Here is a 24,468-nt window from a genome sequence, read left to right on the forward strand (position 1 = left end):
TGGTTTTGAGTGATTATTTTATCCAAGTTGGCTTTGGGATTTCCAGAAAGGAAGGAAAAATGAAACACAAATTCACAAGTGGTTGTTCACAAACTCAATAATAAAAATTTAGAAGGGGTGACCATACGGCCAGACGTTGATTCTACATGCAATATGCCAAATATATATCTCTTATTTGTACACATGTACAAGCTGTGAGGACAGTTCACATCTTGCTTATGTGATACATAAAACATACTTGGCCCATAATGGTACTACCATTTTAAGGGACTCTATAAAACTTCACCTATTCCTTTCAGCTTGACCCATTTTCTTCCTTTAAATCCACACAGGCAGGCTGGGGAGATGACTCAGCCAGTAAAGGCCTTTGGTGCCGAGCCTGACAGTCTGAGGTCAATCCCCCAAGACCTACATGTTGGAAGGACAGAACAGATTCCCACCACCACACATGAAATGTGTCATGCCTCTTCCATAACTAAAAACATTGTCCACACAAACTGTGCACAAATAACAAGAGAGCAATTCCCCGAGCTAAGATTGAAAAAGAGGGTTATTATTAAAACGTGATTTGAATTACACACGAATAAATCTTTTGGATTTTGACTTCAGGCCCAAAGCCTCAGAACGCTTTAGAATGTCCGTGCCATATGATAGTTACTTTCAATCACTACCATACCTTCTCTCCAAACATTCAAACGTAAGAACTGTTGGACGAGCTGAATTGATAAACAGCTCCCCCGTGAGCTACTCAATGTTGCACCCTGGTGAGAACAGTAGTCCACAGTAAAGCAAGAAAATCTGGGTGGAACCTGTGAACCTCGCCAAGCTGGGCCAGTCACCGGGTGTTACTGCATCACTGGACTCTGCGTGCTAGATTTTAACCCAAGCAACTCAGAGCCCTGAGCCACCTAAGGGCTGCTGATACTTTCATCTTAGAATCTGTCCTTTCTAAAGGTCTCTGGCCTTGCTCGTGTGTAGATGAACATGGTATTTCACAGAAGCACGGTATCTGTCACATCATTCCCCCTTTAAGTCTAAGTGGAAACAGTGACCTTGTTTTGTGTATTACAAAAGGTAAACTGGCCGCCTCCGCTTTTCTGGCTTCTGTAATCTGTCCCTGAAGAAAGCTATGCTTTCTTGACATTGATTTACACGTGTGTACTCAAAGTGGAAATCAGGAGCCTGTAAAGCCTGTGCCTTCTCCCAGAGCTGTTCTGGAGGTGATCCTACAAGCCCCCAGAACCACATCCGTGGGCCACCTCGACAAGTTCACCAGCTCCGAGTCATCAGTCCAAGATCTGATTTCATTCACCGCACTCTGTTGGCTTCTCGGGAAAACAGAGAGGGTTCTCACCAACAGCCACTTGCAACCAGAGTATATTTAGTTACAGAGGTCTTGGGGTAAGGACCTAGAGGTGAAAAATATCAGAGTCTCAGCATTCACATTGGGTCCAAAATGATCTAATGCCCAGGCTTACATCATGTGTGGTGTGACAATGTTTATAATGTCAGCTTTCTGGCATTGTAAGGTTAACAGCGAGCCAAGGGGGAGCAGAGAGAAACATCTCACTTGCTATTTTAAATTTGTTCCCTCAGACTATCTCAGATGGCATGTTTTGTATGCATGCGACAGAAAGCCCTTCAGGGATGCTGAATTTTTTAAAGCAATAAGCAGCATGCTGCTTTAGGTGGACCAGAAGGTGTCTCTGGGGGCAGAACGAGGAGAGGCAAGTAGATAAACTGTTCTATGCTGGTGTGTGTGTGTGTGTGTGTGTGTGTGTGTGTGTGTGTGTGTGTGTGTGTGTTACTTTGTGAGACAGCCCATACTTTAGCATCCATGAGAGAACAGCATATTCTGATGCAAGGTAAGGTATGAGAAGGAGGCTCTGGGGGGGTTGCTGCCTTTTGGAAAGTGAACTGAAGGGCCCAAACTGGATGATCAATACGTATTATCAGAATGAGTGGTTCTAAATGATCAAGAGGTAACTGACTGGGAGAACTTTTCTCTCAGGCAAGAACTTATCTCTCAGACCAGTCCCATGTGCACAGCCATCCCGTGGTTTTCACAACTTGAAAAGGGCTGGAGGCTGCGTCAGAAGCAAGTGCTGCATTCTGTGGCACAGTCCGGCCATGTCCCGTGGACAGTGTGAAGGCGACATTTTGAGAAGCTGCTGTGTATGCTCCCCCCATTGCCCCACCCTAGCCAGTTGTCACCTAGGGTCTGCTTGATGTTCCCCTTGGCAGGGTTTCTCCCCTAACTTTGCACTCTGAAGTTCTTTGTCCGCAGTTCTAGGGTGGCCCACGGCCCTTATGTGATCACTTCAAGCCTTAATCGAGGCTTCTCATATTTGTTTACTTTTGCTTATTTCCCCCACTCAGTAAATGTTTGCTTATTGGGCAGGCCGGAAGCTTGGCACGGGGAAGCAACAGTGAATAAGGTATGCACGGTGTGCCAGTATGACAGACAGGAAGCGGAGATGACAAAAAAGGAAAGACAAGAACGGAGTAAGTTCCTTAAAAACTAATCTTTCCTCCCTTACTGGATTTCAAGAACCCCTGAAGATGAAACAGTTTCCTGATTTGTCTTGGTACTCTCAGCATCTGTGATTTCAGTTAATGCAAAAAGGAATTTAATACCAGGTGAATAAATTAATGTAATATTGTGCATGCATGTTTAAAGTGTGGGTGTGTGGCACTTGTTGCGAACACAGTGCCCAAGTTCAATAGCTTGAATGACTTCTGTTGTGGGAGGCCCAGCTCTAGCAACAACACACTCAGGTCACTGGCCACAAGCAGCTTGATCCTTTCCTGTCGTTAGCCTAACAGCGAATAAGACCCTAAGTGCCACAGGGAAAGACTGGTCAAACTTTGTAGAGATGAAATTATCAAGGTGACAAGCATGCTGGACTCTGACACTGAACGTGCTCACTTCCCTAGGTTGCCAGTACTTGATACTAAATTGACCTCCAGAGGAACCATTTTGGAAAAAAAAAATGAAGAGGTCAGTAGAATATACTAACTTTGTTGTATGGTTCATATTTATGTATATAATGGGGATTAGATATGGAAGGTGATAGTTAATATAATCCAATTTCATATTCATCCAACACTGACTATCAATAATTAGTTGTCCTTGACCTGGGGTGATGAAAAAAAATGTCTAAAGTAAAAACTCAGGAAAGAAGAAGAGGAGGAGGAGGAGGAATTTATCATCATCATCATCACCATCATCATCATCATCATCCAGAGCTGGGGATGTAGTCTATATAATTCTCTAGCCTGTGCAAGGTCCTAGGCTCAGTCCCCCAGCACAGCAACACAAAATAAGCAGAGGGAGCCCTACTGAACTACAGTCCCTGCTGTTTCCTTCAGGAGCATGACTCCAGGGAGTTCCTCGTACAACAGCCTCCCTCCTCTGAGCACACTTTTTCCTTTATGGTAGTTTGTTACATTGCCTTGAAATAACTGCTAAGGGTTTGATTTCATTACACTGTTCCCCCTGTCCTTTGTTTTTCCATGTCCACCGGCGCTCTGCCGAGTGCTGATGAAGTGGACTATGACAGGAAGCTCGGAACTCATCTGGATCTCAAAAGATCTTGGTGCTCACCGTTGAGTAAGACCGACAGGCACTGCAATGCTTCTAGCAGTTTATTTCCTTTGGGGAAAAGTTTTAATTCAGCTTTTGGGGGCACACTGATCCTTCATTTCAGGGAAAAGATCTTAGAGACTCTTTGTAGTATGTGAAGGTAAGAAGACACATGCAGAACACTCTGTGATGGACGCTGTGGAGCTATGGTCCCAAGGATGGCGATGTGCCTTCCGTAACTGTATAAAAGGCGTCCTCATCATTTCATAGTTGCATCTCTGAAAGTTATGTTTGCTTTCATGAAGTATTCATTTCTTCCAAGTGGATTTAAGTTCTATAGCTTCTGAAAATGTTTTTAGGTTCTGGGAGATGAGTGTGCTTCCGCCATTACCTTGCAGGGTTAGTGGAGACCGGGTGGATAGGAATGATGCAGAACATCTGACAGTAAGAGAAGGGAACACCAAGGCTCAAACCAAAATATACTGCTTCATGGCACAGATTTTGGATAAATAAGCACAATTTCATTGTAAGTCCCTTTTCCACCCTGAAATTATCCTAATGGCTACAAAAAGGGCCAACCATTATTTCTATGGATATGTTTTTTATTTTTTTATTAATTTATTCATATTACATCTCGATAGTTATCCCATCCCTTGTATCCTCCCATTTCTTCCTCCCTCCCATTTTCCCCTTACTCCCCTCCCCTATGTCTGTGACTGAGGGGGATCTCCTCCCCTTGTATATGCTCATAGGGTATCAAGTCTCTTCTTGGTATCCTGCTATCCTTCCTCTGAGTAACACCGGGCCTCCCCATCCAGGGGATATGATCAAATATGGGGCACCAGAGTTCATGTGAAAGTCAGTCCCCACTCACCACTCAACTGTGGAGAATGTCCTGTCCATTGGGTAGGTCTTGGTTGGGGTTCAATGTTTACTACACGTATTGTCCTTGGCTGGTGCCATAGTTTGAGCAGGACCCCTGGGCCCAAATCTGCCTGTCATAATGTTTTTCTTGTAGGTTTCTAGGACCCTCTGGATCATTCTATTTCCCCATTCTCCCATACTTCTCTTTCCTAAAGTCCCAATAGGATGTCCTCCACTCTGTCCCACTTTCCTGATAAGTGAAAACTTTCTTTGTTCTTAAACATATCCAAAGAAGAGATATTTCCATTGTCTGTCTTCCCAAAGATTGGCAGGCAAGGGGAACAAAAGGCCCACCCTAGAGGAGCAAAAGCCTATAGGCCAGGTATACCTGGAATGCAGAGAGGACCTGACCCCTGACACTAGAGGCTAGGTAGAGACGACTATGTTCACAATAGGGACACCTCTGGCAGGTTTGGTCTAAGAACCCAGGGAACGTCTGTCCAGGAGCAGTGTCTAATTCCCCTCTAGTGTTCTCCTGTCTCTTTTCAAAACACCTTTGAGGCTGAAGAGGTGGCTCAGTGGTTAACAGTACACACCGTTCTTGCAGATAACCTGAGTTTGGTCCTCAGCACACATGTCCGGCCCTTCACAACAATCTGGGATTCCGATACGGCGTTTTGGCCTCCGTTGGTACCTGGACTCACATGCATGCATGCATAATTAAATATAAAACCAAAGCCTTCAAAAAATAAATTGCATCTCTAACTCAACAATGAAGACACTAAAACATTGCAGATGACCTTTTCGCTGTAGAGCACCACACAAGTCTGGGGTGTCCCCTGAGGTGAAGGCCATGTGTGGGGGAGTAGCAGCGATGGAGTAATGGATGCTACTAACTTACAAAAGAGGGAGACTGTGATTCAGGACCAGTTTGCTGGTGGAGACATTAAATAACTGCGTAGTAACATCTCAAGGTTCCCCCAAAACCTGTTAAATTAATAGAATTCCTGCACTGAGTCAGAGATTATTTATGTATTTATTTATTGTGGTGCTGAGGATTAAACCTAGAACTGTGTGCATGCTGGACAAGAGCTCTACCTATGGGCTACACCCCAAATCTGTGTTTATGATATTGTGGACAAGCAGGGAGGGACATTTGGATACCAGTATAAAGGAAGCAAACTATCCTCTCATTAATCATGACAGATAGAAAGCCAATCAGATGGCTGGCAATTAGAAGGCATTCTGTAAGACCAAGCACGTTCTATAATTCAAATGTAGTTTAGCTTTACTCAAAAGCTGCCAGTGACTTTGGTCTTGACTTTCTTTTTTTTATTAAATATTTTTACATATACATTTATATTATTACACATATATACAATAAACTACCTAGAGCAAGGAGAATCATGACACAATCAGGAATTATATAAATGTTACATTCTTAGTGTTTTGGCTATTTATATTTGGCAGCCTTGAGGAAGACATCTTTCCTAGCTTGGTGAGTCTAAAGTTCTGAATGTAAATCAATCTCCATCACATCTTGTCATTATCAACTTAAAACATCTATCTAGACTTAAAAACATCTTAACCCCTAAACAAGTAAGCTTCATTGTAAAACTAAACTATCAGATAATGTTCAACTCCATCAGAGACTTGAGAAGGAATAAACTTGATTACCTGAGTATGCCGGGAGTGCAGGTTAGTAGCTTTCCATATGATGACAGTGACAGTTTGCTACCTGAATAGTCACCCAAAACTCTCTATAACATTAAAGCATCATCTTCAGCCTTCTGGCTCAATATATCGCACAGACATATTTGTGAGGCAGGAACTATTGAGGACTTGCTTACCCTGTCTTGGCAGAGTTTGGCTGTCCACTCTGATTACATCCAAGCTCGCACTTTTTTAGGCAGAATTCTGACTATGGTAGAAATGAGGACATTTTGCCCAGTGGCTTGTTTGCCACATTTGAAGCCAACTCCATAAGGAGGTTAACTTTCAAAAGACCTAAAGCTGATTGTGTTTATAAACAGATGTCTTTTTCTGGAATCCTTGATCTTCAAAGTGGCCCAAAGCCATCAAAGTCAGACAGCCCAACATGTTAACAATGGGAATGAAGTTTATTCTAATGCCAGAATATCCATTTCTATTGTATATGCATATTTCAGATAAAGTGAGGACTGAAAATATCTTTTATATTTTTGCTTGAAACTGGGTCTCCATCTGTAGCCCATGCTGGCCTCAAACTTGCAATCCTCTTGAGCCAACCTTCTGAGTGCTGGGATTAAAGACATGCACCAACATGGCTGACTTTCTTATATGCTCAATACATCAGCATATCAGCAGAAAGAGACAGGAATGCTTCCTACTGCAAGCATAAAATGTTGCAATAAAAATGTTGCTAGTGTTATATAAGAAACGATTGGTGAAATATTGAGTTGAATAGACAGCTATAGAGCCCTAGCTAAATAGATAGAGAATATATACTTACTTTGAGATACAAATATTTATAAGTAGTTAAATGATTTTAGGATAGAAATTAGATTGCGCCATAATTATAATCTTTAGAGAATTAATATGACATGCCAGCTTTCATGATATCAAATACATAATCTTCAAGGACTACATTTAATTTTTATTTATTTAATTTCACCACAGCATGAACTTTCCTAGAAAAAGATTACTGTTTGGGAATTCTCATCCTTTGGGGATGAATCAAAGGCAAAAGATCAGCTTTGCTAACTTAAAATGATTACCCCAAGGAGATAATTAAATACACTTATACCCATAATATGATATAGCTTTTCATTCCCATACATCAAGAGCTATATTAATGATAGATTAAAATTTATTCCTGCCAAACATTGGTTTCAACAGTTGGCCTTTTATATTCAACTACAACATACATTAGGTACCCCCTCCAGCTATAAGAGATGCGACATCTGGGCTACATCCTCCTCTATTCTGAAAAGAGATAATTATATCATTTCCCTTCTCCCCTTTCCTCCTTCTAGCCCCCTCCATGTACCTGCCTTGCTCCCTCTCAAATTTAATGGCCTCTTTTTTTTTCTTTAACTGGTACTGTTACCTGCTCGGTCCACTTAGTGTTACCTGTATGTATACGATTTCAGGGCTGACCACTTGCTATTGGATATCAGTTAGTGGAGCTCATCCCTGAGGAAGACTATTTCTCCTGCTAGCAGCATTCCTTAGTTGCCTGCAGATCTTTGCCTAGGGGAGGACGTGATGAGATTCCCACCCGCCCCATGTTAGTATATGCCTAAACAAGACCCAAACAATTACAACACCAGTAGATTCATATAATCCTTTTTGTGGTGATGATGGCTGGATTTCACCTGTCCTGTAGCTTGTCTTTAAGTCCATGCAACATGAGACAGAGACAAAGCACAGGAGAAAGAACTTAGAAACAGCTAGGCATGGTGACTCCAGCAAGGACAGGCATGACAGCCACGCCCCTGCTGCTGTCACTGACCATGCCAGGGTACGTCCAAGAACATCTTACTGGGAAAGCCCCAGAGCCACTCAAAATTCTTGTATGAAGTGGGAGTAAGTAATCCCACCTGGTAGGAACCTCCTATTGTGTGGACGAAGACACAGTGAAGTCATCAGATGGCCCCACAGAAGACAGCAGTACCCATCAAGGAAGGAATGGTCTGGGCTTTCAGACGCATTCCTCTTAGCTCACTCACTAGTCCACTCCTGTTCTCAAAAATGCTTCTGAACTTTCTTAGTCAACCGTGTCTATTTCTCTTTCTGGCCATTATGCCATGGTATAGTCCTTTGTCCTGGGGACACAAGAGCCTGATTCAGGTGCTGTCTGAACTGAAATATGCCACCCAATAGAGTGTATTTTTTTTCCTTTTCATTCTCTGCATTTCATTTCCGGATACCATCTTAAAGCTCTCTCATGCTTTCACTGACTCTCTGGGCTGTTTTGCTCCCTCTTAGGAAGGCTCCCTCCATCTTTGCCCCCAGAGCTGCTTGCAGACTCTGCAGCTGAGCCAGCCCGCTTTCCTGAAGGTATGACTTTCCTCCTCTCCTCCACCTCTCTTTCCCGTAGCCAGTAAGATTTACAGCTTGCCTGCCCCTCCTGTTTTTCTCTCGATGTTGTCCTTGAGCTATACCAACATAAAAGCAGTAATAATTTCATTCAGGTCACTGAAGGTACTGGACTCAGTCTTGGCTGTGGGCAGTTTCCCCATTGGCTCTTTCTCTCAGTCATGAAGGTTTTTTAGACCCAGCATCACCAAAGGCCATTCTTTCTAAGCCATCAAGAGGGCTTTGTGGGTAAATGGAACATTATAAACACTTGAGCAGTTCTAATTGATGACAATTTGTTCAAAAAGAAAACTATTTTCTTGATGTGGCATTTGTAATAAAAAATAGCAATCAAATTTATATAGGCTTGTTGTTTGACTAGTAGGTCAAATAAGGCCACCTTTGCCCAGGAAAAATGCTGCAATGCCAGGTCGATAGATGTACACTGAGAGCACCTCTAGTTAAATTCAGCAGATGATCACCTTGCACACAACACACTCCTCTTTAACGTGAGCCCACTGAAGAGTAGCTAAGCTGTTGAAAACACAAAGTCCTGCTGTGCTGCTCACACATACTTTCTCCACACTTAGCACTTACACAAACAAGTCTGATCTCATGAGTTATTTGAGGGACTAAGGACTACAGTTTACAGTTACATTCTTATCTTATACACACACACCACACACACATACACACACCACACACACATACACACATGCATATATACCACACACATATGCACACACACATGCATATGCACACACACATATATGTACATGTGTCTGAGTACATGTGCACACATACACACACACACACTCCTTGAAAACAACTATAATTGAAATATTTTATTTCCCTATTAGAAAAACAAAACTGTTTTTAAAATTCTTTAATCTAGTCGTGCTTCATTTGTGAAATTACTTTGCACTTTCTTATTACAAAACTAATGTGCTTATTTGCCACAATTAGTTGATTCAAAGTAATGATAACTAAAATCCAGGAGATTTGCTTTTAGGAACTTGACATGATTTGTAGATGCATATGGAATTTCAATGAACCAAGGGCAACCAAGGAAACTCTGAAGAACAATTACAGTCACAGACTACCATGAGGCTACAGTCAGGAGCCTGGTTTTAGCTGAAGCAAAAAACACACTGACCAGAACAAAGGAGTCAGCCTACATACAGGCCATGGCATGTATGGTGACTTGCTTGTGCATGTGTGAGTGTGTGTACTGAGGACAAAATTGATAATGTAGTGGTGAAAAGATAGTGATTTCAATAAATGGAGCGATTTGATTAGTATCTATATTATAAAAAAGTATTCTGCTACTTACTTCACACTTCAGGTTTGTCCTTGCCTTGGAGGATGGTGAGGGGTGACAGTAGTGGGCAGAAGTGAGATGTGATGGTGGTAGGCAGAGGTGAGGGGAGATGGTGGTAGGCAGAGGTGAGGGGAGATGGTGGTAGGCAGAGGTGAGGGGAGATGATGGTAGGCAGAGGTGAGGGGAGATGGTGGTAGGCAGAGGTGAGGGGAGATGGTGGTAGGCAGAGGTGAGGGGAGATGATGGTAGGCAGAGGTGAGGGGAGATGGTGGTAGGCAGAGGTGAGGGGAGATGGTGGTAGGCAGAGGTGAGAGGCGATGGTGTTAAGTATAGCTTGTGAAAAATCCAATTTTCATGACTTCAAAGTAAGCAAAGACATAAAAAGTACTGACCCCAAGAGAAAATAAATATTAATTATATTAAAGTCAAAATTACTTCTTCAAATAAGGATACCACTAAGAAAGGGCAGAGTAAAAAAAAAATAAAAAAGATAATTGCAATTCATAGATACCCAGAGAAAGCTTGCTACATGAAATCTCTGAAGTTTTAAAGTCAGACAATCTAACAGAAAAATAAACCAAAAGGCAGAAGACAGTCCTCAAGCAGCAAGTAAACTCATGAAAACTTACCCCAATTCTTCAGGCATCACAGAAACACAAATTAACATTATGATGCAATACTAGTTAAAGCAAAAACAACAGAAAACATGAAGCAGTTAATGAGGAAATAGAAAATCAAACCTGATACGCAGATACTGGATGAGCAAACTGCTACCAACCATTTATGAAAACTGGCCATACCTACTAAAGCAGAACATATGCATACTTGAAGATCCAGCAACTTCACCAACATATGTGTAGATGTATTCTTTAAATGTACACACATCCACTGAGATGGATGTACAAGAGCACCATTTATAACAGACCTAAACAAAAACTACCCAAATGTCCATCAATAGTATAAATGGTAAGTTAAAACTAACAAAGGAAAAAAGAGATAATTAATGAGTATATATATTGCAATATTTTAATTCAATATATCAATTCCGTAAGAGAATAACACACACGCGCGTGCGCGCGCACACACACACACACACACACACACACACACACACACATCCATATATGTATATATGATTTCTAGCTACATCCAATATGGCTGAATCTCAAGAATAACAGGTCAGTTATTGTTGGCCTTCTCAGCCTTCCCTTCTAGTGCATCTGCACTCCACTAGGGCACCACACATCCACAGAAACACTGCCGGCCAGGGACCTCCAGCGGCCACACTGGACTGAGACACAGGTAGGAAGCTTTCACTATCTTTCCAGTGTCCGACTCTGACCTCTCACTTCTGCAGCAGCCTGCTTGCTGGAGTCTCTCCTCTCACCCCACCTATATTCCCTGAAAGCTCTGTCTCAATGGTGTGTAGAAACTCTTTCCTGGCAGGAACCCCACAGCCACTACATTTGCCTAGGATCCAGAGTAGGCAACGCCACCCAAAGAATGGAACACCTGCCCAACAGACAGGACTGGATACCTACACCAAGCAACACCTCAGATGCCTAGTCCCCAGAACAAAACCGCAATCATTAACACCCAAGACAATGTGCCTCATCCAGAAGCCAGTGACCCTACTACAATAGGCCCTGAGAAATGCCACTTAGCTGTAGCTCAAGACAAAGACTTCAAAATAGCAATTATGAATATGTTCAAGGACCATGAGGAGGACATGAATAAATGCTTTAATGAAGACCATGAAGACACAAATAATCTAAGGAAATATTGAAAACAGTTCAATGCATGAAAGCAGAAATTAAAGAAAATCAAACTGAAATAAAAAATTTATGATTCAAAGAAAAAAAAAACCTCACAGGTAAGCTTCATCAACAGATTATAAGACATCGAAGAGAATTTCTGGTCTTGAAAATAAAGTAAAAGAAATGGATAGCTCAAAACTAAAAATTTAAGGCTTTAATCTTAAAACATTCAGGCACAACACATCCAGAAAATCTGGAACACTATTTTAAAAAAAACAACAAGAATAAGAATAAGAATAGAGGATAAAGAAGAAACCCAGGTCAAAAGCACAGAAAATATTTTCAACAAAATCAAAGAAGAAAACTTCTCTAACGTACAGAAGGAGTGCCTTTCAAGGTGCCAGAGGTATACAGAACACCAAATACAGTGGACCATAAAAGAAATTTTGCACAATACGTGATAATCAAAATACTAAATATACAAAGAAAGGAAGGAAGGAAGGAAGGAAGGAAGGAAGGAAGGAAGAAAATATTAAAAGCTGCTAGGGACGAAGACCAAGTCATATTTAAAAGCAGACCCATTAGGAATAACACGTGATTATTCAAATGAGATTCTGAAATCCATAAGGGCCTGGTGATGTTCTACAAACTCTGGGGAGAAACCACAGATTTCAGATCAGACTACTATACTTAGCAAAATTATCAACCACAATAGATGAAGAAAGAAAATCATGACATGATAATACCAAATTTAAGCAGTATCTATCTACAAATCCATTTCTACAAAAGATGCTAGAAGGAAAACTCCAATATAAAGAGATTAACTACTCTACCCAAAACAAAAGGAATAAATAATATCAGACCAGAAAAATCAAAGAGGGGGAAAACCTTCACAATAACAACTAAATAAAAGAAATCAATAAATACTGCTCATTGGCAACTTCCAATATTGATGATCTTGATTTTCCAATAAAATAAGATAGACTAAAAGACTAGATCAGAAAACAAGATCCTTCTTCCTGAAACAAGCATGTGTAGCTATTTTTATATCTGACAAAATAGACTTCAAACCAGAACTAATCAGAAAAAAGTTTCTTTACACATTCAGTGAAGAAAAAAAATCCATCAAGAGGATATTCCAATTCAATATATTTATGCACCAAACACAAGAGTAACCAAATTAATTAAAAAACAAAACAAAACAAAACACTACTACAAATAAAAACTTACTGACCCTTGTACAGAGGATGATTTCAGTATCCCAGTCTCACTAACAGACTGCTCATCCAGACCAAAAAAAAAATAATAATAATAATAATAATAACAGTAATAATAGAGAAATTCTGGGCTTATATAATTTAATAAATTAAATGGACCTCTTAGACATCTGTGTTAACATTCTACCCAAGGACATGTGCACGCTCAAAGACGCTCATGGAAAATTCTCCAAAATTGAGCATATACAAGGACACAAACACAAAGCAACTCTCAACATATATATGAAAACTGAAATAGCATCCTACATCCTATGTGACCACCATAGATAAAAGCTAGATATCAACAACAGAACCAACAGAAAGTTTACAAACTCATGGAAACTGAACAATTCAACACTGAATAAAAAATGAGCTAATGCAAAAATCAAGAAGGAAATTAAAAACTTAAGAAGCAAATGAAAATGAAAACACAACCTACCCAAATCTATGGGACACAATGAGGGCAGTTCTATGCAGCAAGTTCAAAGCACTAAGTCCCTACATTAAAATTTTGAGATATCTCATACTAGTAACTTAAGGGAATACCTAAAAGTTCTAGAACAAGAGGAAATAGCACCCCCAAGGAGTAGATTGCAAAAAATAATTATCTCAGAGCTGGAATCAATGAAATAGAAACAAGCAAACAAAAATACAAACAATCAATAAACTGAAGAATTGGTTCTTTGAGAAAATCAACAACACTGATAACCTTAGCCAAGTTAACGTAAAGATGGACAGAGATCCAAATAAATAAAATTAGAAATGAAAATGGGGACATTACAATAGACACCAAGGAAGTTTGGAAAATCACAAGGATATACTTATAAAATCCACCAGACTGAATTTTTACCTACAAGAAATGTATGAATTTCTTCATATACATAGGCCTACGAAAGATAAATCAAGACCAAATGAGCAATTCATGTAGTCTTGTAACTCCTAATGAAATCAAAATAGTAATTAAAAGTCTCTCGAGCAAAACTGAATAAACAAACTAACAAACAAATGCAAGCTGAGGGTAAGACGTATTCAGAGAAGAATTCTACCAAACCTCCAAAGAATTAACACTAATACTCCTCAAATTATCCCACAATACAGAAACTGAGGAAATATCTCCTGTTTCTTTTTACAAGGCCGCTATCACCCTGATGCCAAAGCCACACAAAACCCCCATGAAGATCCCAAAACATCAGTTATTGCCAAGGCTATTGGCTGCCCTCCTCTACCTGATTTCGGCCCTATTGGTGAAGACAATACTTATTTGTGTCACTGAACAGAGAGGTGTTAAGCTGGGACCAAGTAGATGCTGGAAAGTACTCTGCATGCTACTGGGGCAGAAAGATAACAGTGACCTGCTTGCCACACATAGTGATGCAGAAGTGACACAAACATTATGCGAGTAACCAACCACCTTTTGACTGGACTTAAGGCCTGCCCCATGGAATGGAACCCATACCTGACACTGCAAAGCTGGCCCAAATCCTGGAAGTAGGTAGGTCCAATGCTGGGAGAAAACCTGCTATTATTTTGCTAAAGGAATATAGCAATGAAATGACTCCTAACAACATGCTGTTAAACCCATAGGTCAGTGCCTCACTCAACCCTCATCAGAGAAGCCTCTAGAACAAGATGGGAAGTAACACAAAGAACAAACTTGACAATGTCCAGAGAAAAGTGAAAGACTTTGGAGCACTCGGTCCTAAAAGGGATGCCTTCCTCCAAGCTCTCCCCTCAGGGCTCAGGCACCTACGAGGAAAACGGTGTGGAAAGACTGTAAGCCAGAGGATATACGGGGACTCCAAGAAAACAGTGTCTTCCAGCCACAACAGCATTGGTGCATACATGAACTAGAGCAGCATGCACAAAACTTGGATGAGTTCAAGCTAAATAGGGTCCCAGGACTGAGAAAGAGAAACAGACACAAGGTCTCAACCCTGCCCAAGAAGCTATCTGCAACTGATGTGTGCTTTGAAAATAAAGTAAAATTGGTTTTTCCCAATAGAGTCTCATGGGGTATCATCAAACACAACTCAGGGGGGGCCCTGTGACTAGGAGACGTTGCCCAACACAAAAGACAATCAGTGGTATTTTTCTGGACTTTTTGTTTCATTTTGCCTTGTGGGGAAGGGGGGGGGGAGCACTTTTTGTCTTGTGATCTTTGGCTTGCTTATTTTGATTTTGATTTTTGTGTTTTTGCAGGGTCTTTTGTGTTTCTTGATTTTTGTTTTTGTTCTTTCTTCAGAGAGAGAGAGACAGACAAACAGACAGACAGAGACATAGACATAAAGCCGGGTATGTAGGGATATGGAAAGAATATAGGAGGAATCGGGAAAGGAAAAGCGTGATCAAAATATATTGCATGAAAAAAAATTAATTAAAAGATAATAACATCAGGTAGACCAGAAGGCTACAAATTGTACAGTTAAACTATTTATATAGCAGGGGATATGTGAGAATGAGATGCAGGAATTTGATTACTTCCCCTTGGCAGGGATGGCCTGTGTGCACACAGAGGAAGGGGAAGCAAGCTGTCCTGATGAGACCTGATAGGCTGTGATCAGACAGTGGGGCATGAGACCCCTCCCCTGACGCCAGAGGTCTAGGGCAAGGGAATTGGGCTGAAGAGGGAGAGTGGGAACAGGGGAATTGGGCTGAAGAGGGAGGGTAGGAACAGGAAGATAAGAGCAAGGGGACAACAATCGGGATGTAATCTGAATAAATTATAATCAATAAATAAATGTTTAAAGGAGGGAAGCTATGTGAAACTACTCAATGCTAGCCATTGCCTTGAAGGGTGGTGAAGGCTGAGCGCGGTGGCAGTTGGCATGGCCTGGGGCGAGCACAGAACACACTGGTAACTCTGTATCGAGCTGGCTGCTGCTGACACTAGTGTGTCCAGCTGTTAGAATTCTATTGACATGTACGTATGGACACTTTTCTGGGTGTACATAATACATACATAATTTTTTGTTTATTTGTTGCAGTACCAAGAATCAAGGCCAGGCACTCACGCACACCAGGCAAGCACTCTACACTAAGCTGTATTGACAGCCCCTATAATGTTAAGTTACGTGCTCAACATAGAAAATTTGGGAAACATCATTTTTCAAAACTTCCATGAGCCTATGATAAGGGAATGTATTTATATTATATTCTTCTATGTTTGTTCCTAGTACGATTATATATTTATAAAATTCTTTTTTATTCAAAAAATTCATACAATATATTTGAATCATAGTCTTTCCCGCCCCCAACTTTTCTCAGATCCTCCTTACTTCCTCAATCTGTCTCTCTCCCTCCATCCCTGTCCCCCCCCAAAAAATCAAAGCAAACAAAAAAATTAAGACAAAAAATACAAAAGAAGAAGAAGGAGAAGAAGAAAGGAATTTTTTCAGCTAGGTGGTAGTGGCTCACCCCCTTTAATCCCAGCACTCAGGGAGGCAGAGGCAGGCAGATCTCTGGGAGTTTGAGGCCAGCCTGGTCTACAGAGTGAGTTCCAGGACAGCCACGGCTACACAGAGAAACCCTGTCTCTGAGGAAAGGAGGAGGTTCCTGTTGGTCAGCTGCTGCTGGGCCTGGGGTCTGCCCTGGAGTGTGTTTGATACAGCCAGTGACACCGACTTTCCTTTCCCAGCAGGCATCAACTGCAGCCACTTCATAGGGAACTTGAATGTTGCTAAGCAAGAGCTCCACCACTGACCCATCTTCCTAGATTATCCCCCTTTTTGACTACTCAAAACATTCCTAGGAAAGTATTTGGGCTGTGTGTGTGCGTGTGTGCGCGTGTGCGCGTGCGTGCGTGCGTGCGTGCGTGCGTGCGTGCGTGTGTGTGTGTGTGTGTGTGTGTCGGGAGCCGGCGCTGGTTCCCTGTCTCCTGGAAGCCCTTGTGGCCAGTGCGCATGCGCAATGATGTCACCTGCTTACGCAACAATATGCTAATTGGGTGTTCTCCGGAGCACCAATGACAAGAGGACACGCCCCTATACGCCCCTGAATTCCCTATATAAGCAGCGGGTTTTCTGGGGCAGGGTCCTTTTTCTCCGTCTGCCATCAAGAAGAGCTGTAACAATAAAATCACCGTCAGAAGAATCCTGAGTTGCTGCGTCTCCTTTGTCGGCGAAGGCTGCGCGCGACAAGTGGTGCTGAAACCCGGGAACTGCCGACCCCTGGGTGAAGGAACGACTTGAAGGACCCCTGACTGCTCGTCGGAAGAGGATTCAGAACTGACTTTCTGCAAGGTACGATTTCTGTTGTTTGGTACGGTCCGCTGTTGCTGGTTGCCTCTGTCTCAATTGTGGGAAACGGGACAAGACTTACATGTCCCCTTTCTGTGCTACAGATTAATTTGCTGTCAGTCTCAGGTAGATAACTGAGCAAGCGCTCCCGCTCCTGTAGGTAAAGGAAGCATGGGAAATCAACAAGTTAAGCCGATTCTGGAGGCAACGCGGGCGTTGCTTAGACAGAGAGATTTAACAATTCCAGAGCAAGTGCTGATTAATTTTTTAAAAGAGGTGGATCGAGTGGCTCCTTGGTTTACTTCCACAGGATCCTTATCCAAGGGGTCATGGAGTAAGTTAGGGACAGACTTGATTACTGAAAAGGAGCAAGGAACATTAAGAGCAGGCACATGGCCAGTTTATAAGATGATTAAATCATGTATAGAAAATGAGAGATGTAGGGAGACGGTTAACGAAGGACAGAGGGTTTTGGCCGACCATCAAGATAGTCTATCAGAAGCAGAAAAGGGAAGAGGTTTAAGGAGAAAGAAGAAACCTCGAACAAAAAGATTTGAGTTTAAGGAGGGAAAGGAGAGACAAAAGGAGGGAGAAAAAGAGGAAGCCAGGAGGCTTTATTCCGTCTTAGACGGATTCAAAAATTTCAGGGTGGAATCCTCTGCCTCTGAGGAGACGTCCTCAGAGGAGGAGGACCTTAAGCATGATTCGTCTAGTTCAGAGGAAGAAGAGGGACTAGATCCTGAGGAGCAAGCAGAATTGGACGAGGAAGCTGCCGAATATGAGTCAGAGAAATATGGGCCTAATCCCCCATTTGCCCCTGGGTATAGACCATCAGCGCCTCCCTTAGAGGAGAAAGTGATGTTGGTGGAAAACAAAAGGATGGCAACGAGGCCTAAGACAGCTAGCTCTCTGATTTCAGAGAAAGAAAGACAGAAGATTAGAGCAGCCTTTCCCGTGTGGGAAGATGCACAACAACAACGACAATATTCTCAATTAGAGTTAAAACAGTTAAAAGCCTTGGCGGAAGCAGTTCAAACTTATGGCAATAATGCTTCCTATACTCAGGCATTGGTGGACAGGCTAACGGATCAGGCCATGACTCCACAGGACTGGTATAATACAGTTAAGGCATGTCTCACTATGGGACAATACTTAGACTGGAAATCTATTTTTCATGACCTGTGTGCGAGCCAAGCTAGACAAAATCTAGTTAATCAACATCCACAATGGAATTTTGAGATGCTTACTGGGCAGCCTGGGGAAAGCCCCTACAGTTAAAAACTGATAATGGGCCGGCCTATACTTCAAAATCATTTCAACAATTTTGTCAAAAGATGGGAGTCCATCATATAACTGGACTACCATATAATCCACAAGCTCAAGGCATTGTGGAACGTGCAAATGGCACAATAAAAATGTATTTACAAAAACAAAAAGGGGGAATGAGCCCCATTATCAATATGGGTCCAAAGACTTCTATCTCCCTTATCTTATTTACTTTAAATTTTTTAAATTTGGATTCTGAAGGACGGTCTGCAGCAGACAGACATGTTGGTCATTCATCACCGCGAGAAATGGTGAAATGAAAGGATGTTATTGATAACAAATGGAAAGGCCCGGATCCAATATTAATAAGATCCAGGGGAGCTGTTTGTGTTTTTCCACAGGACCAAGAAAATCCAATTTGGGTGCCGGTGCGGCTGACCAGGATAGGGAAAAAGGACGAGAAGGATGGAGACCCCGCTGCAGGTTCTTCTGAGTCTGCTGATGCTGAGTCCAGTGTTAAGGGCGCAGGAGCTTCGGTGGGGAATACTGTCAGTGTACCCTGTCCCGTTTCCAGTGATGTATGATGCACAAGTTTTTACTTGCCATAACTCATGTTAATTCCACCCGCATAGACCCCTCACTAGCTGAAAATCTTTCTTCTTGGATGAATAGAGCTTTAAAGAAGGGATGGGGATGGGTTCATTTGGCCTTATGTTAGCTGGGGGACTGGTTTTCTGTCTTTGGTTGCTCTGAAAATTTAAAAGACAACAACAGCGTGACAGAATTGTGCTTGCACAGGCTATGCTTGCTGTGGAACAAGGGGCATCTCCTCAGGTTTGGCTTAGTATGCTCAAACATTGAGACACTATCCTGGTTCTAGCATTCCTGAAGGGCACAGGTTCCCATTGCACCAGGATGCTACAGGATAGACCTGTGCACCTCCCGGGGCTCGAGTTCCCATTGCACGGAAATTCGGGTGTACAGGGTCTCCGTCCATGTAACTTCCTTGATCGCTCCCTGCTGCTGATGCGGAGAGCTGGATCAGTAATTTCATGGCTTCAGTTTGGCATTTTTAATTGAAAGTTAAGGGGGAGATGTCGGGAGCCGGCGCTGGTTCCCTGTCTCCTGGAAGCCCTTGTGGCCAGTGCGCATGCGCAATGACGTCACCTGCTTACGCAACAATATGCTAATTGGGTGTTCTCTGGAGCACCAATGACAAGAGGACACGCCCCTATACTCCCCTGAATTCCCTATATAAGCAGCGGGTTTTCTGGGGCAGGGTCCTTTTTCTCCGTCTGCCATCAAGAAGAGCTGTAACAATAAAATCACCGTCAGAAGAATCCTGAGTTGCTGCGTCTCCTTTGTCGGCGAAGGCTGCGCGCGACATGTGTGTGTGCATATTTATGACTGTTCCCTTAAGATAAATTTTTATAAGTAGAATTCCTAGGTTCATTTTAATACCTGTTGCCAATTTGACCTCCAGATAAGCCGCACTGACTTGAATGCCTATCATCAGTGTGGGGGAATACCATTTCCCACCGTCACAGCATGGAGAAAGCTGCTCAAAGGACTCAGTCTGACAGGCACAACGTGGTTTCCAATGCATCTATCTGCTAGCATCATTGAGCTGAGTTTCCTATGCACTGTGGCCTGACATGACCCTTGCTGGGCTTTCCTTCTTCTCTTTTATTCAGTTGGAGCTTCCCTCTCTCATTATTTTCCATTCATACATACATATATAAACACATATGTATATATATGAGTTTTGTCTCTCATCAATTACCAACATTACTCCATTTAATTTACTGCTTCATGTTGTTCATTGTGATTTTTTAGACGCACTTAGTTTTAATTTGCAATATATTCAAAACAACCCACCCTCTCATTTCTGATCTCTGTTTTTAGCAAAAAAGAAAAACAGACAGACAGAAAGAAAGAAAGATCTGTTTTCTATGTTGAAGAAGTTCTTAATTCTTAATTAGAACCTTATAATTGTCATATAATTTTAAACATGTTATATACTAGACGATGTATAGACCTGTAGAAATCTAAAGATGAGTGTAACTTCTTTTTATTGTTAAGGATGTGTGAGACAGTTGTGCAAATGGCTCTGAGCCACACTGGGCTGTTACACTGAAAGTCAACTGGGACAAGAACAAGAAAGAGTCTAGTCAGACACCACTTAAGGTCTTCCCTCCTGAAGACTGTCCCTCCTGAGGACTGTCTTCCTCGCCAGCTTGCCGGGAGGGCCTGGGCCATCCTTGAAGCCACTCCCTTGAAATCCCATTGGGGGGAAAGGATAGCTCTGCCCATCTTCCGTCTGGAGGCTATGATTGCAGGAAGCTAAAAATGCTCTATTATCTGTGCACTCCTAGCAAACGTCTTTGTTTACCTGCAGAACCTGAACACTGGACGTTTATCTATTCCCCCATTCTGAAAGCTGGAGACATGAACTGCCACAAAACTCTTAAGCAACTGTCAGATAAAGGAATGGCTCTGTAATTAATCCACTGAAACAAATCTCAGGTATCATTTATCATTTCTTTCAAAAGCCACAGACGTTGCATCATTTGCACAGCAGATGCAACATTTTAACATCTGTGAGTGTTCGTGTGTAGAGCAAATGTAAGGTTCATATAAACTATTTCAGATTAAAAAAAAATTGTTAACAAAATGCAGTTTTCACTCATTTCCTATTATGTAATATTTTCAAATCTGGCCCAGAGGAATTGAGAATACAGTGGTGCATTGGAGAGCACACACGTCCACATTCATAATTAATATGTAGACATGAACTGATCTGGAACCAGGCTTCCTCCTACTGATGCTATCTGGCCATTCGACAGTTCTTTCCCTCCCTGCTGGTGACTCTACCGCAAGGCAGTACCACTAACAGGGAACGAAGGGACGTTTCACCGAAGGACTGTGTCCTGCTGGGTCAAAACACACAGCAAGCAGAAAATGTTCAAGAATAACACCAGAAGAAAGGACTCATTTGTACTACTCTCTTGAGAATTTAGAACACTAGGTCAGGACCCCACCCTGGCAGCCTTGGTGGCGTGATGTGGCCGACAAGAAATAACCCTGTTGGAGAAATTAATCCCAAAGGCAGTGCAGTCAGAAGAGTGCCCAATTACCGAGAATAAGGTCGGATGTATAAGAGACAGTGATGAGAACGGTCCACAGCGAATCAAGCATCAGAGCAATTGGGAGTGAGACATCTGGTTCTGAGAATCAAAATTAGATACATCTGAAGAACAAAGGGAAAGATGGCTTGTTGAAAATCAGAGTGCTGTGGTTCTAGGGGTGACCCTGCCCATCCGAGCCACAGAGGAAACGGGGTGTTCGTGTGACCGCTCATTAGGCAGCACCCCATTACTAGCTGGAATCCGCGTGAGAAGAAAAGACAGACAAACTTGACCCAGAAGAAGGGTTTCTGGATCAAGGATCTGATGACAAGCTGATTTACTTGAACTTTTAATTCATAGCGACTTCTGACTACCTGTTCTTTCCATATTGATTTTCTCTTAAGTGGTCTTTTGCCCTTTTAAAATTGATCTTTAAAAAAAAAATGCATCTTTGCCAAATATCTCTACTGCATTTGATGACATTTAAAGTCTTTACAGTCTCAGTTTTCTCTCATGGGGTGTGAGTATGTGTGTGTGTGTGTGTGTGTGTGTGTGTGTGTGTGTGTGTGTGAGAGAGAGAGAGAGAGAGAGAGAGAGAGAGAGAGAGAGAGAGAGAGAGAGAGAGAGAGACTTTTACTTAATTGTATTACAGGAAAGATATTGAAAAAATTGTTTGTGGCCCCTAATTTACTATATAAAATGTTCATGAAGTTTATTTCCCAATTAGTTTTAGATAAGCTCCTAAGTTATCAAGTTGATAAAAAAAAATCAACTGATTTACACTTTAAAAAATACCTTAAAGAACAGCTTGCATACAATTTGTTCATCTGCTTTAATAAATCCTGAGATCTACTGGTAACTGTGTCAGACTGTAGAAAATGTTCACGGTTTTCAGATAATATAAATATGTGCGAGTTACTTTCGATTAGTGGGCATCTGGCAACCAAACATCCTATGTGCTACGTACTCAGGGAATATAGAAAAAAATGAAGGGGAAATGGCATGACGCATGGGTCGCGTGAGAAGCACAAAACACACAAAAGTACTGAGCCCATTTCTACTACACTGGGGTGATTCTAAAAGGGCCCTGTGAGACTCGTGAGAACGTTGGCTCCCTGCTTCAGGAGAGGGTGAGTTCCTCATACGCTGGGGATGAGTGTTAGTGTGGAAGCCACAGACGATGTGCTACTCAGTTACTGACATAAGGCTAGAAGAAAGATCAAAACCAGCTTCCATTCCAGAAGCATCACACGTCAGACCAACTGCACAGACCAACTCCAACCGGCATTCAGGCCTTTCCTCTGGTTTACTCTGGTCCTGGGTGGAACAGGAAAGAAACACACTTCACAGTGGCTATTACAGACCCGAGTAAGCCTCCCAATCGTATATTAGTTGGAAAAAATTGCCTTTTCGTGCATTTCTTTCCTAAGGCTCTGACACATCGCCTTTCATTCTCACTCAAGCTTAGTCTGAAATTTCTTCACGTTAAAATTGATACTGACTGGAACAGACATGTTTGTCTTAAAGACAGAAGCCTCAAACATGAGCAGGGGTACACTGAAAACACCAGTACTCAGGCCCTACACCTGCAGACTCTGGTTCAACAAGTTTGCATCTGCATAACTGGTAAAATGAGGCAGGTGGAGGGGGTGGGGCATTTCTTGAAATTCCAAGAGCACACTTGTTCCAATCTGCTATGGGAGTTTCTCCTGCCACACTACCAGGACTAAAAACATCTGGAATCATTTGCCTTCAAGAAACAGGACACCAAGACCAATGGCCTCACCTGCTCCACAACCTGCCGAACACTTCCATCATCGAGTGGACGAAAGTGACCGTCCCTCCAGTCACTTGATAGTTGAGAGACCAGGAAAACCCATTCATTTGCCTGAGCATCAGGTTCCTCGTCTGTAAGTGAAGGCGGATGAACTAGCTGACCCCCAGCACCCCATCCTGATCTTACATGACAAAAGTCTGGGCAGGGCTTGGGGGTTTCCCCTTGCTGTTCTGCTTGTGCGTACTTTTGTGTCTACTTGCTTTGATTTCAGGGAAACCATAATGCCCCCACACAGTTTCCCAGTGACACTGTACCACCTTAGCCTTAGGAAAGCGATGTGCTCACCTCCTTCTGAGCTCTACTGCAGCCTTGAAGGAGAGCCGACGCGGCTGGGCTGCCGTCTGCCCTTGGTACGCACAGAGAAGAAGCCTCTCATCTTACTTGATGACTGAGTAGGAGGCATCAGGCGATATTTCAAAATGCAAACTGACATTTAATTACACAAAAATCTCCTTCCGTGATCACTTCTCTTGCCAGGCTGACTCTGATCTACTTAAACTTAAAATCTCCCTTTTTATGTTGACTTCTCTTATTTTCCCGAGTCCTGACTGAGAACAGTCAGAAACGAACCCTGCGCTTGTGGCTTACAGTCTCATTACTTCTCTTTCCACTGAAAACAGTCTTTCAGTGACACTATGGTTTACAAAATCATGTTCATTTCTGAGATATATCTAAATCCTTACATACAAATTGACATTCTCAAAATGTAGATATTTTCCAACGTCTGTATTACAGAAGAGCTTTTTTTTTTTTTTTTGTACAAATGTTACCAAAAAAGTAAAGAGACTCAGACACGAAATGCCAGCAAACAGACTGCTCTGCTTCAGGTTCTTAAACTCTGACGGGATTCAGAAGAAAGAGATGCTGGGACTGTAGGGAGGCCAGTGCAGGCACCTGCCTGAGGATGAGACTCCAGGAGACACTCGGTGTTCTGGATAAGCAATGTCTTGATGTGGTGTTTCACCTCAGTAACAACACTGTGCCGAACCACGAGGCTGATCCTGTCCGCATGTACATTTTTGACATTTTTGTTCACTGTGGGATATTTTTTTGCATCGTTTTTATTTTTCTAAATAATACTGAAATAAATTTTTGTTCATCTGGATTACTGAATTTTTGGCAGTCACTTCAAGTGTGCACATCTTTATGATGTGGGCCT

The 24,468-nt window shown here is 42.2% G+C and overlaps 1 protein-coding gene across 3 annotated transcripts in view; it reads right to left on the reverse strand.

Moving 5' to 3' along the window:
* Positions 1 to 24,468, reverse strand: part of ZNF385B (zinc finger protein 385B) — a 384,275-nt gene that overhangs the window by 290,673 nt on the left and 69,134 nt on the right. The gene's annotated exons all lie outside the window — the stretch shown is intronic.

This window comes from Acomys minous (genome assembly GCF_964271855.1).
Source record: "Acomys minous genome assembly, chromosome: 10".
Classification (NCBI taxonomy): domain Eukaryota; kingdom Metazoa; phylum Chordata; class Mammalia; order Rodentia; family Muridae; genus Acomys; species Acomys minous.